The following is a 15,032-nucleotide window of genomic DNA, read 5'->3' as shown; positions in this document are numbered from 1 at the left end:
ATAGAAGTGATCATAGCAATCAGGTGCATTTTTAATTCAAACCCCACTGGAATTACTGTTAAAATTCAGACCTGATTCCGACCTGCAAAATCTTTACAAAGATGAATTAGCTTTCAGAGACACGAGCTGAGCCACGCTCTCTTCAACAAAGTATTGTGCTTGGCCTAAAGTTTTGTAAGCCAATGAAGAGTCTGAATGTTTAAGAAGGTCATATCCACAAAAACATCACCCTTTGTAGCAAGCTAAAAGCCCAACCTTTTGTTTCAAAAGAAGTAGTTGAAGAAGAGTTAGCTAAATTCTAAATGCACAGAAATGTGTCGTAGATCTTTTGAGCCAATCTTTCTAAAGATGAGATTTGCAGAAAAAGATGATTTTTGCAGTCCCTTCCAAACCAAACTATTCTATGATTCTATGATTATTTGGAATCAATGGCTTCCTGAGCCCCCGCAGAACACATTGTGATGGGCTGGTTGTTAATTGGATCTCTGTTCTGTTCACAATTCACATCAGGGCTTACAATTTTCTTGCTATTTCTGTTTACTCTCTACCATTATTTAATTTAAAAAAAAAAAAAACCCAGAAGCACATTTTTGGTAGAGAAAAATAAACTATTCTGCAAAAGGACATTTGAGCTATGATTAAATTTTAGGATTTTAGAACTTTGTACAAGAAGTTTCTAGCACTAACATTGTACACAGGGCATGTCCAAGCAGATGGCGTTTACAGTGCTTGTCAACATTTTAAGACTATTATTTGAGGAAAGACAATTAGAAACTACAATTTATTTTGTATTGAAATACACAGTGGGAATATTTCCAAATTACTTTTGGAAGATGCAGGTCTCTGTATAGACAGAACTCTCTTTGGGGCCGTTGTGTTCCAGGATGATTGGCTTGTCCATCCTGTTCCTGCACTTGGCCAAACAAATAACTTGGCAGAATGTCATTTTTAAGCCTTTCTCTGAGAAACTTATTGCTGTCTGAGTATGCAATGGGGATATGTCAATATTTGAGTTGCAATAAGAAAGTAAGAGGGTTAATGATTTTGTATTTGCATTTTTAAAAAAGCAAATCCTTGCTCTTGATGTACAATGACATTTTCTAATTGACTACATCAGCGAGCAAGGTTTAAAAACAAAAAAGCCACAGAAATGGTTGTGTTTTGTTTTGTTTTGTTTTGTTTTTAAGAAACAAACAAACAAACACAAAAAAACCCAACAAACTTATGTTGACTCCTGTGTGGGAGACAATTTAGAAATGAAAAGGCCATATCAGCTTAGTTACCGTAATATCAGGATACGTGCATTAGTAACTAATGTTACTGTAAAACTGAAGTAAACATGATTATCTGCCTAGGGAGAATACAATTGAAAATGGAATTTATTTGTTTGCCCATTGTTTCACCTTTATCACAACAATTGCAGTTGCTCAATAAAGGTAATGCAATGAAGGGACTCATGCCCAGTTTTCAATTATGTCTTCTTCATTGCAGATATGAAGTTGATGCTTTGCTCTTGCTAAAGCAAGAATTAAACAATTTAAACCTCCCCTTTCTCTGGGGATTCTCTGTACAGAAATATGAAGTTTCATTACAATCCATTTTTCTAATCACTGTCATGTTCCCAGTATCTTCTTTAATATACACCAGGTGTGTGGCATTTGTCACCATGCTAACCAGACAGGAGCAATTCATAGCATATATCCTTTGCCACATTTGTAGATGTGTTATTTGAACCCATATTCCTGGAAAGAAATGATCAGTGGATGAACCATTCATATTACCTCTTCCCTAATGATACATACGTTTTGTCTATGCATCATGTATAGCCATACATATACTCAACATGGCTGAAGACAACATAAATAATCATCACTTTGGGCTTCCTGCAGGTGATGAGACAACGAGCTCAATTTAAATGTCAGGGAAGCTATTAGGAGCACTTCATTCACATCTTACTCGGCTTTGGTTCAAGCACTCACACATAACAGCACAAAGATACTCTTGTGATCATTCCCATGTACCCAACCATGAGCTAAGCCACCATGAGAACAGGAGAATAGGAACAGCCTCAAAAGCTTGTGTTTGTGACTGAAAAAGTCTTAAACATGTACATATTAAAGTCTTAAACATCTATAAATAATAAGAAATTGAGCCAGGCACAAAAATTAAATACCAAACCCATTTTTCCAACCATTTTTTTTTCAGTAGTGCCTACAGCTGGCTTGAGATGTTTAGATTGAAATGCTATCTGAAACCACAGTGCATGGTTTTAAACAAATCACCTTGTGTTGCCCTTGTAGCTGATGAAGAAAAATAGGCAGCTGTAGGAAACCCTTCACTTCCTCCTAAACTCAATTTCTAAACTAGAAAAGGTGAACCCTGATCTTGAAAGATCTTTTACTCATCACGTTTAAAAAGAGGGCCCAGGGTCTCTAGCTTAAGCACAGACATCTGCCCTGCCCAAGCAAAGAGCTGCCAGATGTACAAATGAAAAGCACGTATGAATTTCTGTGAATTTCTTTCCATGTGCCCTGAAATTCCCTTTAGATTATTGGAAAGCAAATATTTTTTCTGTTTAATTTGCATTGTACTATGACTCGAGTTTATATGACAAATCAATTTAATAAGGTGCAATTAAATCCTTATCTATATAAGGATGTGCAATTATGTGCCTACAATGTATGACAATAAAAAATTACTACAGACTCTTGAGGTTTCCAACACTTCAATGCCTCTTGGTAACTGCTGCAGTTGAATGCAAGCCCTGATGAAAAGAAAGGAGACAAGATAAAGAGGAGGCAACCAAGAGGAGAAAACGCACAAAGAAACCAGTGGGTTTTGGCCTCTTTGGACACCAGTGCAAGCTGCACTGGAAACTTCTTTCATGAGCAAAGCCCACTGTATACCAAATGTCCTATAAAAAGGGGTCTTTGCTACTGAGATACTCAGCAGGAATTTACCCAACCACTTCTTAAAAGTCCTAGCTTCTGGTAACCAACCACGCTTCATTTGCACAGGTTCTCCTCTACTCCTGCCCCAAGGACAGCTGAGAGTGCCAAGGATGGTGCGACTTATCTGGGTCTTTCTTTCAGTGATCACAGTGGAAGAACACTGATGCAGCTCACTTGTACAAGGTTCCAAAATGACAGCAGTACAAACTGCTCTCTTGCAGGTCACAATTCTGGCTCCCCTCTGTTAATTCCAGGTGTTTATATCACACACCTGTCACTACTGGCAGCCTTGAAAAATATTTTTTAGTGAGAGATCCATGGCAAGACTGCCTGCTGTGTCCCTGTTTCCAGCTGCTGGTGGCAAAGCACTCTCCTTCAATGGACATAGAACATGGTACCAAAAGCCACCAAAGGTATGATGTACAGCAGTGTGGTTTGAAAGCCTAGGCAATGCAATCTGTCTATCACAGGGAAATTAAGTGATATTTAGGAATACTTGGGAAAGTTTTGGAAAAGGCAGCACCTCCTACAATACAAATAAAGATCAAAAATACACATTTGTCCTTATCAGACGGATGTCAGAGAAGACACCAGTTGTATGACACTGAATATGGGGCTGGATCTCTGGGCTGACACCAATAGGATGAAGTTCAACGAGACCAACTGATGGGTCCTGCGCTTTGGCCACAACAACCCCATGCAAGTCTATAGGCCTGGGGCAGAGTGGCTGGAAATCTGCAGGGAAGATAAGGATTCAGGGATGAGCTAGCAGTGCGCCCAGGTGGCCAAGAAAGCCAATGGCATCCTGGCTTGTATCATAAGCAGTGCAGTCAGCAGGAGCAGGGAGGTGATCATCTCTCTGTACTCAGCCAGTGCTATGTACTATGTGTACATGTACTTGAGTGTACTATGAGTACTTGAGTACTATGTTCAGTTTTGGGCCCCTCACTAAAGAAAGACAGTGAAGGCCTTAAGTGTGTCCAGAGAAAGGTTATGAAGCTGTTGAGGTGTCTGGAGCACAAGTCTTATGGGGAGCAGCTGAGGGAGCTGGGATTGTTCAGTCTGGAGAAGAGGATGCTCAGTGGAAACCTTATTGCTCTCTACAACTCCCTGAGGAGGTTGTGGTAAGGTGGGGATTGATCTGCTCTCAAGGTAACAGCAGTAGGACAAGAGGTAATGGCTTTAAGTTGCTCCAGGAAGGTTCTGATTGGATATTAGGACAAATTTCTTCTCAAAAGAGTGGTGAAATACTGGCACAGGATGCCCATTGAGATGATGGAGTTATCATTCCTGGAGGCGTCCAAGAACCATGCTTCTGTGTCACTGAGGGACATGGTCAGTACACATGGTCAGGATGGGGTGATGGTTGGACCCGATCTTAGTGGTTTTTTCCAACCTTAATGATTTTATGATTGTTTTAGTCCATGGATGATCTGAGATTTTACTGCCATTTGAACCACCAGCATGGATTTAGCAGCAGCTGGAGGAACCAGACAGACTTTAACTCCTTCAATCCCATACTGTTGAGCACCCACTCAGACTCCCAAGTAGCTAGGGGTGGGTGACCCATTACTTGGCCTCAGGACACACATCATAGACTAATTTTATAAACACATGGACTCTCACTGATCCTCTCAGAGGCACTGTTGTTCATGATCACAATACCTATAGCTGCTGCAGAAGTAGCATCACGGGTTGACACAGAAAACACCACTGACCCCCAACACAGGCTGCAGCAATTTCCTCCCTCTATCTTGGGTTAAGTCTCCAGACAGAGGCAAAAGCTCAGAGTTCCTTGGCCCTGTTCTGTGCCTTTCTTTCTTTTTCCTTTTTTTTTTTCCAAATGCATTACGCTTGTTCAGAAGAAAAGTGCTTTCCTGTTTTTCCTTTTCGTAAGTTCTTTTTCTTCCTAATCTTCAAAACAAAGATGTCCTATATTTGTTTTCTAAACAATTTTCCAGTTTCTTATGCCTTTCTTTTCTCATCACAATATGACGTTTTGAAGTTTTCTGGGCAGGGGAAGTGAAATTGCTTTTTGCCAGTGGATCAATTTTATTCTTCATCAAAGAAGTTTTTCAGCTTTTTGACAGACAACAAAGCTGCACTTTCCAGAACAAAACATATTCCACAATGGAGGTAAGCAAAAGCTATAAGATTAAATACAGCTTGATATATTGCTTTTGATGTTAATGCTACCTATCTGCTCATCTGTCTCCTGATGGACTCAAAGGACAGAGAAACAGCGAGTAACTTCAAAGTTAACATTCCATTAAGATGGATGCGAGTTGTTTACCACCTTGCAAGACTGATTCTCTTTCTTTTCATTTATATATTATAGATGCGATATCTGTGAAGTATTGTATGACAGCCAAAAAAACCTGAGAGTTAAATCCTTTCTGCTGAAGGAAATTGGGATTTAATAAAGATTTAAACTCTGCCCAGAGAATTTCTAGGTAGGCAGTTACCTAGAAGTCAGAAAATCTGAATCTACTTCCTTACTTTAATCTCAGTTTCTGGCTTGATGCTCCTATGTCACTTCAGGCCTTATTTTAAAGGCCATCGGTTTTCTGTAGTTTTAAAGAGACATGTCACTTTGTTCAGGTCCCCGAGAAAGCACAGCTTTTAATCTTCTGAAAGCACAGCTATTAATCTCTGCCCTCCAGTCCTGTCTTTCATAACTCTTTTGATGACATTATAAGTGACATGTCTGTTCCAACTACGGGACTTTTTTGTTCCCTGTCTCTGTTAGGATGCAAGAACCATACTGAACATTTGTCCACTGTCTTACTGTATCAGGCTCAAGCTTCGAGTTATCAGACTTAAGATCAATACAGACAGTAAATAATGATATAGGCTGTGCTGAATTTTTACAGAAGCCAGTGAATAAAGCAGCTTTCGTTTAGTGAAAGTGTAGAAGTGAGTGAGCAAACAGAAAATGAAGAAGCAGCACCCAAAACTAGAGCCCTACAAAAAGACCAGAGGTGAGAACTAAGAACTGGCTCAAGGATCTTCCCCAGATATTCAAATGGAAGTGCGCAACTGCACTTGTGTGAAGAAAAAAATAAAAAACACTATAGGTATCAGAAAGAAGAATAAAAAAATACTAGGAGAACAATCAAAACAACACAGAGTGTAAATCTATGAGTTAGAAAGATCTTTGGAAAAATCTACTTGAAAAGACTGTTGGCACTTTAAGGAGATGAAATGCTTTCCTTTGTTTGAAACTTGAACATTCTGGGAATCAGAGGCATGAAGTCTCTTGGCTAATAAATGAGGTTGAAGTGATTAAATATTTGTTTTCAGTATCAGTTCTACCTCCTCATGGGTAGGACTCTAAATAAAAGGGCAAATGATGCCATGACTAACACATGTCACTGGGATTAAGCATTTATGCTGCACTTAACTCCAGTCCACAGATTTTCCCATTTCTTTAAAGTTTCGAGGGCTGTTGCTAAATTTTCTGTTGGAGCTCCAGAAAAAAAAAAAAATTACTGTTTTTTATTTTCATTCCTGCAAGGAAAAAAACTTATTAAAGGTTCAACTTCAAGGAGAAAAATTCATAGGTTTTGGCAATGGTTTCTAATGACCTCATGTGTTAGAACACTGAGAAGGAAAGAAGACAGTGTCTGGCTATGGGATTCAAAACCAACCTCTGTAATAAGTAATTGTCACACTAGATCTGGAGTTTTAATTCCAGGTTTCGTCTTGTTTGTGCTAAAAATTCTTTGACATTGAGGGCTGTGTCCAACTGACTACAGTGGTCAGTGAGCTGGAGGATGTGGCATGAAAGGAAGCACCAAGAGAACCAAGTTTACTCATCCTTAAAAAAAAATCTAACATGGTGGGAATGGTATTGATGTCCTGACTGTCCAATAGGAGATAGAAAGTGGACAAATCCAGGCTCTCTAGAAGGTTCATAGTAATCAAACAAGAGGCGAGCAAAAAGTTGGAGCATGGGAAATTCCAAAAAGGTAGACAAAGAAAAAAAATAATGCCTCCCCCATGGTGATGGTCAAACATTGGAATAGGCTGACATACCTTTTTTGCTGGAGGTATCCAAAACTCAACCTAGCATAGCAAACTGCTTGAACCAGCACTGTTTTGAGGACTACAGAAACTGGAATTCTGTTCCAATGTACACAGTTCTGTGATGGACAGGATTGCAGAGGATGGGATCCAAGCAAAGGACAGTGGTTGTGGAAAACCTTCAAATATCCAGTCTTCTACTAAAATACTGCTACAGGAGCACTGATATTTTGTTCAACACTTTACACCTCCATAGCATTCATGGAAAGGTCAAGGTTGGGTTGGTTGTGACCATGCAACTCCACTAATCAAATCATCTTTCCCCTCCTCCATGTGCCTCACGTTTTTTTCTGTCTGGCCTCTTGCCACCCATCCACTAGCATGTTCACAGGGACTGCCCAAAGGGACTTCTCTTCTGACTGCAGCCTTTAAATGGTGCTGCAATGTAAATGTCACCATTTTAAATGCTACCCACAATACTACCTGCCCCTGAGCCTCCTGCTACTGGCTGCTTTTTACTCTGTGGCTCTCTTCTTTTTCTTCTGCTTTGCTTCTGGCTGTGAACCAACTCCTTTGAACTCATTTTGAGAAGTTAATCTGGAAAATGCTATTCATTTAGCTACTGGCAGCAGGTTCATATCTTCAAAAGCATTGCTATACATTACAAAAACTCACTAACGTTTACCTGATGAAATGCCTCACAGTTTTTAAAACAACTCAAGGAAAGGGCAACCTTGGCTCCTCTCCTCTTCCTAAAATGATTCAGCCAAACAAATAGATCAATAGAGAGCCATATTCTATACTTAGTATAATTTCCTCACAAACTCTGCAAAAAAAGCAGAGATAACATCTCACCATTTCTGTGAAGGTGCTCGAGGTTGCACGGCCTAAGGTTTTATGAATGAAGAGCACCCTTGTTTGCTGTCTGAGATGCTGGCATAGCTCTGAACAAGCAATGTGTGCTCACACACAGCATCCATCACTGGCAGAGAAACTTCCAGAGAAAGATGTACAGGAGTTGGAATGATGTGATCTGCGCAACCCATCCAAGGACGAAACAGATCATCTCTAATTAATTGGGTCGGAGAAACGTGACAACAGACTGGCAAGTGAACAGTGCTCAGAAGGATGCAAATTTCATAAAAATGATGGAGTACAGAGCCAAGGAATTTATAGTAGTGAGACAACTTATTCCACTGGATTAGAAAATTAGAAGAGCTGGAAGAGGGTCTGAAAGAGGATCTGAAATGTTAACGCAGTGCGTTCTTCATAGATCAGAAAGACTGACCATAACAGAGAATCAAGCACATCTTTTTAGTCAAAAAACATATTCTTGTACCCTTCTTCACACCGAACAAAACCACCTATTCAGAGCTGTTAGCACTGTGGCTCTGAATCAGAGCTGAGTGCAGAAGGCTGAAAGTCTTTTATGACATCTCTTTTCAGGGGATGATTGATCAGTATCTGGGGCTGTATCCAATATGACAATGAAAACCTCTGTGAGAGTCTGAATTAAGTCTTACCTTCTCTCTTTATGACAACATAAAGTAATATGACACAATAAGAGAGCAAAAGTACCACATCTCTATTGCAGAGTGAGTGATGGATGATTTTTCTTGGTCTACTACTACATGAGGATCTCTTCTGCAAATGATTTCCCATCACCATATATCATACATAGGGACTGAAATTTTGATCAGGCCCTTGTGCCCAGTTCACAGATTGCAATGCCATTCCCACCAAGAGGAGTACTAGCCAGTGAAGAGGTTATGGAGCCTGTCTTGATAAAGCAGATTTGAGATACTTCAAGCTTCAGGAAAAAGGCAGTAGTTGTTCTCTGGTGGCTGCTCATTTCTCCCATGGGTAAGAAAAGTATCAGCATATTTGGTGTGAATCAATGGCCTCAGCCTGGGTGGTTGGAGATGCTGTCCTGCTGCCCATTCATGAGCGGTGCAGAACAGAAAGACCCTTCCATCAGTGACTGCAGGTATTTTGCTAGAGGGAGAAACAGTTTATGAGATTTTAAATTGCCAATTCTTGAAGCATTTCTCATTATGAAATGCTGCAGAGGAAATTACAACTCTGCTAATTTTTTTTTTCCAACTTGAGAGCATAAAATGAAACGATTCCCTTAATACAGAAATATGATATCTGCAAATAAATGTGAGAAAAGATCTGGAACAAAACTTACGCTGCATAAAAGTTTGGAAAAGTCTGATGAGGAAATAGGGTAAAGTAATGCAAAAAAATAAAAAAATAAAAGTAATTTGTTTCAGAGACTAGATCTAAGCCAATGTGATTTTTGTTCATTTTCTTTTTTCCTTCTTTATCCCTCCAGCGAATCATTTATTCATCACACGGGGCTTTGCCAGGAGCAGGTGTTATTAAATAGAAATCCCTTATGTCTGAATAAGTTCTTGACTGACCGAGCTGCTATATAAAAGCTGGGAGTGCACACACTGCCCTTAGATTCATCAAAGGAAGGAGAGGGCAAATTATCCATAATTAAAAGGATGACAGGTGCCTAGATCTGGAGAGCTTCAGGACACGTTCAGTCTCCCTGGGATGCAGTATACATTCAGAAAACCAGCAGTGGGTTTGGGAGCACACTGTGCTCCTCACCAGCAGCAGTCCTGCACAGAGCACCCGGGGTTGCGCTCTGCAGGTCAGGCTGGGACACGTTACTCAAGGAAAAGCTTGTGAAAAAGCTAGAGTCCCCATCTGCAGGAAGCGCTCCAGGAATACCAAACTGGGTTTGTAGAGATGCTAAGCAGGATTTGCTTTCAGCTTCTTACAGGCTCACAACAACTCTAATGCAGTCCTTGTGCCTCCTTGCCTTCTCTTTACCACAAATGCACTAAGGACCTTTGCAGTGCTATTCCCTCGAGAAGTAAGGTAGTTACTGCTTGGAGATTAGTTTCCAAACCTACTTCTTCACAAGAGTAGGAAGCAGTTCAGTGTAAGAGAGATTTTAGGGTGGGTGAGGCTGGTTTTTCTTTGAATCTTGTCACTTTCCACCTAAAAAAATATGCTTCCCATCTGTGCTTGGCTGCAGCCTGGCTCTCTAAAGGACTGGGATTCAGCTGCCCTTGTGGAAGTCAGCAATGACCACTCTTCTCTCTGTCACGTTGTAAATGAAATGTTTAGAGATAGCTGCAAACAGTGCAAACATGTCTCCTGCTGGCTCTACTAAAATCAGTGACCATCAGTGCTATTGATTACATGAGAAGATGACCTAAAAAAGTTTGGTAATTGCCCGCATTTCCAATGCTTCCAGCCACTAATGGGTCCCTCACTCCTGCTGCGACAGCAGCCAGCAGACACAGAACTGAAAACAGCACTTACTGTGTGACAGCAATGCACTCCTCAACCAAATAAATAGCATTCATCTTTATCACAGAATCACAGAACACCTTGGGTTGGAAGGGAGCTCACAGATCATCCAGCTCCAAGCCCTGCCATGGGCTGGATGTCCCCCACCAGCTCAGGCTGCCCAGGGCCCATCCGACCTGTCTTTGAGCACCTCCAGGGATGGGGTACCCTCATCTCTCTGGGGAGCTATGCCAGGGCCTCACTGCCTTCTCCTCATGAAAATTTTGCCCCTGACATCTAATCTAAATGAAACCCAGGCCCTTTTGCTGGAGGACATTCTTTCCCTGTTGTACTCATTACAGTAGTAGCAAAAAAAAAAAAAAAAAAAAAAAAAAAAAAGTTTTCGACGTCATTTTTCTTGAACTTTCAATTTTCCTTCGTTGTTTTTTTCTCTCATTTCACTCATCTTTTATCTCTATGTTTTCTCTATTTTTTTTAGACTTCCATGTTCTTTGAAATCATGTCTTCTGTACCCCTTTACTTATTGCCCTTATGTAATCTCATTATTTGTTTTTATCAGCAATCCATCTTTTTTATCCATTCCTTAAACCCATACTTCTAAACGTCTTGGAATAGAAAAATCACATTCATTCTTCTTCCTCTGCAAAACAGCTATTAAATGTGTTTGTGTGTGCAACTGCCTTTCTGAACAGAACAATAGATAACATATACTTGCAACAGTAAATGCAATTATATCAAGACTATCTTACACATGAAGGTAAAATCTTTCTGAAAACTACACACTCCAAAGGGAAAACAAATTATACCTTAACACTTAACTTTTATTTCCTTCCTCGTGCTCATGTTTCCCTCTATTGATTTTGTAATACAGCTCAGCTCAGGAACTCAAAGCTCTTTGAATACAGAATCATAGAATCATTAAAGTTGGAAAAGACTTCCCAGATCATCAAGTCAAACCATCCACCTACCACCAACATTGCTCACTAAGCCATGTCCCTGAGTACTACATCTGCTCTTTGCTTGAACAGCTCCAGGCATGGTGACTCCACCACCTCTCTGGGCAGCCTGTGCCAATGCCTCACCACTCCCTGAGAAGAAACTCTTCCTAACATCCAAGCTGAAAATCAAACTTATGTCCTTTATAGAAGGATATTTACTCTCTTCCGTCTGTTTCAGGAACAGAAATCTAACTGTAGAACCAGCTTCATGTTTTTCATGCTGTGTTTTGCCATGAAAAAATGCTGTCCTGCCTGATGCCACCTCAGCGCTCACCAAGCAGAGCTGCACTGTGGTAGAAAACATGACCCTAAGTTGCAGCCCATTCTTCACACTGATGTGATAAGAGCAAAGAACCTCCTGTTTTTCCTGCAGCTATATCTCTCTCAAACATGGGCTCAAGTATTTCCTAAAATGCTAGAACTATGGTATTTTAGGTCAGGCAATAGTTCTAGAGTACTCCTAGTTCACTGTTAGAGAATCAAGGGCCTCATTATCATCTGTGCATTGATGCACTTGAAGCCTGTTATAGCAAAGCACTCAAGTGCCAGTGCTCAGCACCGAGCTTCCGACAAAACTCCCTGCAGCAGCTGCCTGCCACTGCTGCTGGCTGCACTCTCTTCCTGCAGCCCATTCTCAGTATGTGAGCATGCAAAAAACAAGACCAATATTGAAAATCCTCAGCTTGTACAGGCGTAAGCTGCCACCAGGCCCAGATAGGCCCACAAAAGGACAATACACCATTTTCATGCTGAACAGCATCTGCTTATTTCACGTATTTGTATGATGCTGTCCAAACGTAAACTGGAATCCCATTGTTTCTGGACAGTGGATGAATAGTAAAACTTGAATAGTAAAACTTTTCCAGAAAAAAATTCAAAGGACTGAGGGAGGCACTTCCTATAAACGGATGGTAAAATGTAGGTTGGCAACTATATTGAAGGATGCAGTCATAAAAATCTGTACCAAATTGTAACCAGTGCATTTCCTGCGGAGTTGAGTTCACACTTATGGACTCAAATCCAGCAAAGTGTGTGGCAGTAATGCAAAGTGCCTTGAAAATATTGCTGAGAGAGGCCTTCCATGGTACATCAGCACAAAGACTGGAACACAGCTGGAAGCAGTGGGCACATGGATTTCAACTCCCTCTGGTCTGAATTATCCTGTGCTACCTTCCTGTCTCACACTGCCCCAGGTTCTTTTCTTAGAATCCTAGAATCACCAACTCATTAAGGTTGGAAAAGTCCCCTAAGATAGTCTAGTCCAACCATCATGCCACTAAACTATGCTGCAAAGTGCCATATCTACACATTTCTTAGTGCTTTGCTACTTTATCAGTTCCTTTCCACGCATTTTATTTTCTATTTGTCCATGTGCTTCCCTGAGAAGACTCTTTTTTCTTTTTTCCTTGTTTTATCGTTGATTTCATGCCATTTTTCTAATGAAAAGACTTGGAAAGTCTAACCCTGTTCCCAGTAGTGCCTACAGCCATTCCCACACGTGTCATCAGCAAATCCAAATTATCTCCTTAGAACACTGAAGAAGGGGGTTAAAATTATGAGGGAATCTAACTTCACTTCCTTTCAAGCTTGTGGAATCTTGTCAATGCCAACAGTTTATCCACTCTATAATAATATAAGGAAGGACATATCACCTTCCACACAAGGGAGTGCCAAAATCCCTTCTAAGTAATAATAATAATAATATTATTATTACTAGTATTATTATTATAGTTCCTTTCCTATCCACTAAATCAATTAAATGGAAGGACAGGAAACTAGTCTGGTTTCACACAAATTGTTATTGACAGAACTGGGCTTGCTCTCTCTCATCTCCCTTTTCTCCTCAGATAGACAAATTTATCATTTAATTACTTGTTCCACTGCCTTTCAGGATTTGAAATGAGGCTCTCTCAGCCTATTTTCCCCAGATCCTCTTTTCTTTCTCTTTTTAAAGTCTAGCAGTATGTTTGCCTTTTCTGCAATCCCCATCCACCCTGCATAGCTTCTGAGAGCTAATAAGTAAAGATTTTGAAATTGCTTCAGTCATTAACAAGTGACAAATTATCAGAGATTAATTTGTCTAACATATTTTATGGACAACTTTACTGTGTTAATCTCACTACCCTTCATCTTTCTCTAGTTTTGGCTCTGGTCTTAACTTCATTTACTTGATGTTGTGATATGGACTTACGCGCAGCTCATTCTTCTCACAAAAGTTGAAGCAAACAAGGTCTTAAACACTTCAAATTCCATCATGATTTTTTACACTTGTTGTATCTTCTTGAAGCTAGTGACACTCTATTATCTCTCACCCCTGCTTCTGACCCATCCTTTCTAATTTTGAATATGCCTTTTTTTGATTAAGGCTCTTAGGGAAGTATGACTAAAGCAGAAAGACAGCAGCATCAGATATTTATTATCACAGTGCCATTTGACATTCAATCTCTCATCATGATGTCATTTGCCAACACCTCCACCCAGAGCAAGGTCTAAAGGTTAACCCTGAAGTTGCTTTACAAGTCTTTAAAATATGAAGAGATTTATACATGGAGAGAGAGATTAAAAAACTACCTTCACTACTCAGATGCTTTCAGTATCCCAATGAAAAAGAATACCTGATATTAAAGTAATAATTTCACACATTTTAAGGTTTCACATCAAAATGTTGCATCACCAATGCTAATGCAGCAGTGAGATGTCCAGATTCTTTCATTAGGTTCATTTTTAAAGGTTAGAAATGCTACCAGGACTTCAATAGAGTAAAATTAAGGGAACATCAGGGAGAAGATAAGATACGTAGCTGAAGTTGCATTCCTGCGAAGTGGTCATTCCATATATCTCATATTTAGTGTGAGAGCCACAGCCTGGGTTCTTCTGAAAGCTGCCCAGCACAATAAATAAAACATCTTTTTGCTTGTAGGTTTGGAAGGACAATTTGGATCTTCCAGCAGCAGACAGATCTACAGCATTAAAGTTTCTAGAACCTTCAACCTTTCTCAAGTTCTTTCAGTAATGCAGTTAATTCCAAAGCAGAAAAATCTAAGGCTTACGAAGTTGTAATTCCTCCAAATGACCCATTTCACCAGCCTGACATTTGCAACTATTTTTATGACTTACAGCATTTGCAGTCTTTTTGTTGTATTTATTTTCAACACCAAGGTAATCTCCTGCAATGCAATTTCTTCCAAAGACATTATAGAGGGAACAGAATCATTGCTCATTTACTGAAAAAGACCTAAATAACAAGGGTGTCCATGTAATGGATAGTATTGAGAGCTTAAAAATCTGGTATAGCAACTGTTGATTAATTTCAGAGACTGTTGTTTTCCTTCCTGGACTACTCCTCTCCTCTGCAGAGAAAACACTGAACTATTTTTCAAGACAGCCATCCTAAAGTCAGTAAGAACAGTCTCAAGCAAGCACGTAGTATTTCTCTGCTCCACACGCCACATAAAGAACAGAAGTGGAGAAGGAGTTTTCAAGGGCATCTCTTCATATTCTAAGATGTGTGGGTACAGTAAGTGAGATCAATCTTTCATTTTCCATGCTTTTATTTTCCCCCACCGTTGGTTGTAGAAGAGGCCTGGGTATCTTGCTCAGACTTGATGGTTATTTTTAGATTGCCAAAAGTAGGTAGGATCAATGCAAAACCTGCTGCAGTAATTAACAAAGTCAACTGCAGTCTTTCCATTGACTTCTGCTCAGGAAAGATTGGCTGAACTTT

This window comes from Lagopus muta, chromosome 1 (genome assembly GCF_023343835.1).
Source record: "Lagopus muta isolate bLagMut1 chromosome 1, bLagMut1 primary, whole genome shotgun sequence".
In the NCBI taxonomy this organism is placed as follows: domain Eukaryota; kingdom Metazoa; phylum Chordata; class Aves; order Galliformes; family Phasianidae; genus Lagopus; species Lagopus muta.
The sequence above is the reverse complement of the archived record's forward strand: the minus strand, read 5'-3'. Positions refer to the sequence as shown.